Raw genomic sequence first — 6,000 nt, forward strand, 5'->3', positions numbered from 1 at the left:
CCTAAACCCTAAACCCTAAAATCTAAACCCTAAACCTAAAGTCAAAACGTAACGATAAAATCAAAACAAGAAAAAAGCCAAAAAATAGGAAAACCAACCCAAAAAACAGACAAACGATAAAAATCAACGCAAAGAACAAAAAGTCATATATACAAATCTTCGGGACAAGTAGAAGCTCAAAGATACACCCATTCCTAGAAACCTTCTGACTAGGCAACAATGAAAATGACTTGAGAAGTCTGAGGATGTGATACGTTGTCACAAAGCTTACATATCCTTGAAGTTCGAGAACACGTTCAAACCAACTTCACAGCTCAAAACAAAATACGTAAAAGTATTTATGATTAAATTGGATAAGAGTAAGCCATTCCCCACCAGTAACATTTAGGACACGTCAGAATCGACTTTCTAAGTGTAAAAGTAGGTGATTTTAATCACTTAGAACATCAATTCAAATATGTCACGAGACGGACCACGTTGGACGGCTCACATTCCGAGCTTTGAAACGAACCAAACTAAGCACGGAGTCCAAGAAGACTACATCAAACATCACCATCCAACATGTCACCCATAGATTGTAGGGGACAACTTATCACGTTTGGCTAGGTGAGTCTTATCCTACATGGTATCAACGTCATAAAAAGTTTGACAAATTCAATATCAAACAAACTTAAAGCATTGGATTGTGTTAGACAAAATCATACCAATATTCAATACTCATCGATATTATTACCTCATCTCCAATCAAATCCGACCGAGCTAATGAGACCACACAACAACAACCCGACAAAAAGAGTAAAATAATGCCCGAACAAATTGAAATATAGACTAAATAAGTGGACGAATAGAGATAAAAGAAAAAACCCGTTTCAAAACTAGCATGAAAGTAGAAACTCTTCTGAACTTTTAATGGAAATTAGGATTTGTAATGATGTGACGGTAACCTAAAATAGGTTGTTTTGCATTTCATCGTTTTAAATTATTTTGTATTTATTATTATTTTCTCTAAATGTCAGTATTTCGTATTTAAACACGTAAGACCACGACTGTATTTTCCAAAGAAGAAGTTGTTTTAAGCGTTTTCAAACTTTATATTATAAATGATGTTCATTTTAAGAGTTATATTTCTGCATTAGAGATGAGCATCCGAGTAGCGATTATGAGTATGTGAAAATTTAGGATCGTTACGCCTAAAATTAAGGGTGTTAAAAAAACTTAATAACTAAAAAAATAAATGTTTTACCGACTAACATTTTACTTTTATTAAAAATAAAAAATTCAATAAATTACCCGAACAACCTGAACCAACCTAACCCAACCAACCCAACTCAACCCAACCAAATCCAACCCAACCCAACCCAACCCAAAAAAATTAGAAACTAGATTGAGTTGGGTTCATTATGAGTTGAAATAATTTACATCCCGAACAATTGAACTGAATCTGAAAAATATCTCAACCCAAATCAACCGAACCTACCAATGCTCATACTTGTAACAGTGTGACGATCTAAAAATATTAGAAACTAGATTGAGCTGGGTTCACTATAAGTTGAAATGATTTACATCCCGAACAATTGAACTGAATCTGAAAAATATCTCAACCCAAATCAACCGAACCAACCGACTCTCATATTTGTAATAGTATGACGATCTAAATTATCTTCTAGGTCACCGTCGCTCGATTGAGGTCCGAGTTTTGGTTTGAAATATTTATGAAATGTTGAATAATTTAATGAAGTAAAATGGGGTTCCTTTGGCATGCATTAGCAAAGCAAGAATTGGCGTTTGGTCGCACATCCATGCCACAGGCCACAGGCGCGGCGCCAAACGTGCCGTATATGGCAGTGCAGTGGGGCGAGTCAACCAAGCCAGTCCATGAGGAGGGCTTGTTTGTTCTCATTATCAAGAACTCATTATCCATTCCTCCCTCATCATGTGAATCCCTGACCCATAAAATTCCCTCCACGTTTTCATTGCAATTATTGGGTATTTCATACAATCTATTCAATGCTATAATCATTTCATCCCTAATGATTCAAATTTGTTTGCATCTTTTCTCGAGTATATGTCGGAAAAAAATTAGATTGTGAGATCCCACGTTGATGAGAGGAACGAAACATTCATTATAAGGGTTTGAAAACCTCTTCTTAGTAGACGCGCTTTAAAACTATGAGGTTGATGATGATATGTAACAGACCAAAATGGACAATATTTGTTAGTGGTGGACTTGAGCTGTTACAAATGGTATTAGAGCTAGTCACTGGACGGTGCGAGACATTGATCAAAGTAGAGTTAGACCCTCTCCATAGTAGACGCATTTTAAAACATTGAGGAGAAGTCCTTGACGGACAAACGCAAAGAGGACAATATCTGCTAGCGGAGGGTTTGGAAAATGGTATTAGAGTCAGTCACCGGATGGTGCGATGCACTAATCGAAGCAGAACTAGGCCCTCTCCATAGTAGACGCATTTTAAAACCTTGAGGGAAAGCCCAAATAGGACAATATCTGCTAGTATATTAACTCTAGATGATTGATTGTGTGATTCTCTCAGTAGAGTGAAGGTAGTAAAAACATAATATGACTAGGGTGAGAACGTCAGTTTGACTAGACTATGACCTCGAACGGAATGCTTTTAGTCGTCCGAGCGCATTGAGATGGTGAGAGACGATCAAAGGGTGTAACCCTAGTGCTCTTGATCGAACTAGACTCTAAGAGTTGGAACCTAGAAACCTAAAAACGTGAACCCATGTCAAGATTGCTAAACCGTCCTAAGGACCTAGAAGACTACCACGAACACAGTAGCAAGTTTTGTTATGGGATATATATGATTTATTGTAAAACCTATTATATATTTACCTCTCATTGTTAATTCACTAATAAAATATCAAGTATTTTAATAAAATCATTTTTTAATGTAATGCACTTGAAATATTTTTTATTTATTTTCCAAACAAGTCATTTTCACTTAAAAAATTAATTAAAATTAAAAAAGTTTCAATGTGGTCCAATCCTCTTAATATAGAATTTCCCACAGATTTATATAGTTAGGTGATCATATATTAAAAATAAATATAAATTAATGGGTTGGGATTAGGACGACATCCCTACCTCTTAATACTTTGGGTTATATTATATATCCACATTTGACTTTGGTATACCGCTCAAAATTTTAATATAAAATACCTTATAACATTTGACATTGGGTTTTAATATATGCTTTGGGTTATATTATTATTATTTTTTTTAAATGTTTGTTACCCATGTCGTTTAAGCATACTCACGTTGAAAATCGAATCAAGACAAGAAAAAGTGGTAGGACTAAATTGATCTAGCTGGCCTAATCTAATTGAACTAGATCAGTCGAGAGGTCTAATTGAATCAGTTCAACTGTACTGTGACTATTCTCGACTGCGTGTTCGATCTACTGACGATCTAGAGAATTCGACATGACTGCAACATCAATGTGAGATCCCACATCAGTTGGGGAGGAGAACGAAACATTTTTTTTATAAGAGTGTGGAAACTTTTCCCTAACAGACGCGTTTTAAAAACCTTGAGGGGAAGTCCTAAAAGAAAAATTCAAAGAGGACAATATTTGCTAGCGATGGGCTTGGATCGTTACAAATAGTATCAGAGCTAGACATCAGGCAATGTGCCAGCCAGGAGGCTAGTCCCGAAGGGAGTGGACACGAGCTGGTGTGCCAGTACGGATGTTGAGCCTCGAAGAGGAGTGAATTGGAGGGTCCCACATCGATTGGGGTGGAGAATAAAACATTAGATATAAAAACTTCGAATAAAATATTGTGTTTATTTTCAATTAAAATAAGGTATAATGGAAGATATTATTATTATTATTATTATTATTATTATTATTATTATTATTATTATTATTATTATTATTATTCACGTGATTCTATGTAGAGAATTAGGACCACTGCTATAATTTTAACTAATTTATTTTCCATGAAAATGATTTTTATCTCAATTATATATTTAAAAACATGCTTAATATTTAAAATATATTACCTTAAATATATAATTTAATTTTCTTAAAAAAATACATTAATAAATTGATGGATGAACTAACAACAAAATAATAATAATAATAATAATAATAATAAATAAAAAAATAAAATAAAATAAAATAAAATTGTTATTTTCCACGAAGAAAACACATATTATATAACAACCTATGTTCAAGAATTAAATTCGAATATGGTTTTGATGACTCCGACCTTTCCTTGCATCCCTTCCAACATGGTCATAGTACCTACTCCTCGCTTCTTAAGAGTGAAAATTATCCTCACAGACCAGCACTAGTATTTCTAGCATAGTTTATCCTCACTTGAACTCGGATTCAACATCTCGTGGTCCCGGCGTTTCCTTCCAGCATACTTATCCTCACTTGAACTCAGATTCAATGTAGGAGTCGATTTCCGAAACATAAGAGCTTGGAGACTGACCTAGCTGCAACAGATATTGTTCAGGTCTTACCTGAGAGAGAATATTGTAACGGCACTGGTTGAACCTGCTGTTTAGCCCGAGGCTCTTTGAAGTTGCTGCGGTTGAAGTGGAGTCTGCTCCGAAAGGGTCTACTTTTCTTTCTAACCGGGATAGCAGGGTTGAAGCCCTTTGTTAGAACTGCAAAATCCATGTATTTATGTGGATGGGATTAACTTATTGGGGAGGGAAAGAGAAGCAAGCTACCTCGCATCCTTTTTTCTATTTTGACCACTACGAGTTGATGTAAGGGGGAACCCTCTTTGAACTAGGTGCCCTCGAAGGATATGATTCTAACTGTCGATTAGCAGGGCTGCAGACACGAATTCGTATTGGAGGATGAACGTCCCACATCGGCTAATTTAGGGAATAATCACGGGTTTATAATCAAGGAATACTATCTCCATTGGTGTGAGGCCTTTTGGTGAAGCCCAAAGCAAACCCATGAGAGCTTATGCTCAAAGTGGACAATATCATACTATTGTGGAGAGTCGTGTTCATCTAACACAACTCACATACAACTTATCTAGGATTTGGAACTCCGATTCAGCACCTCATGATTCTGACGTAAAACACGCTTAACCATGAAGTATGTAAAGAATTGTATATACTCTCTATTATGCCGTTCATTATTATTATACAAAAACGCTATAAAAAGTCTCACACTTTTAATAATATTGGTTCGTCGTGGAGACCTCAAAAGAAGAGTTATAAAAGATTAAAAATGTCTATTTTTATTAGATATTGTATCGATTATTTCGGGAGGTTTCGTAAATAAGGCATCTCTTTCGAAAGAAGCAAATCAATAATGCAAAATTATATTCAAAGTCAGCAAAATTAATAGTTGATAGCAACCTTCTATGCTAAAGGTACCATTATCAATCAAAATACCGTCAGATGTGATATTAAAATCCTTTTCAAATTGTGACAAACTTGCTTTCGAGAGCATTTTAATAGACGTTATACATCTTTTATTCATAAAAGGACGTAATTTTATTGTTAACATCGAGCTATATCGACATATAGAAGTGTTCATATGATCTAATGACTTGACATCCACAACTATTTATTTTTTTGAATTTCAAACAAAGTAGAAAGTACACTACAGAGCCTCCCCCTCAGGTCTATGGAGCCCTCGAATAGTCTCCCCTTAATTGAGACTCGACTCCTTCTTTGGAGCCCCCGAAGTACAACCTTCCCTTAATCGAAGCTCAACTCCTTCTTTGGAGCCTTCGAACAAAGTACACTATTTGTTCGACACTCGAGTCACTTTTGACTATACTTTGAGGCTCGCAACTTTGTTCGACATTTGAGGAGGGTTGTTGGGAGGGAGTCCCACGTTGACTAATTTAGGAAATGATCATGTGTAGACTAAGCCCGCCAACTGCTTATAGACCGATGATACTTGGCCATCTTTAAGTAGACTAAGCCGAACATTTCCATTTTGCAAACGGGGAAAAAATTAAAAATCCAATAAAAATCGGATCGAACCCGCAACA

Source organism: Cucurbita pepo, chromosome 18, assembly GCF_057944985.1.
Source record: "Cucurbita pepo subsp. pepo isolate OVF chromosome 18, ASM5794498v1, whole genome shotgun sequence".
NCBI classification, from domain to species: Eukaryota; Viridiplantae; Streptophyta; class Magnoliopsida; order Cucurbitales; family Cucurbitaceae; genus Cucurbita; species Cucurbita pepo.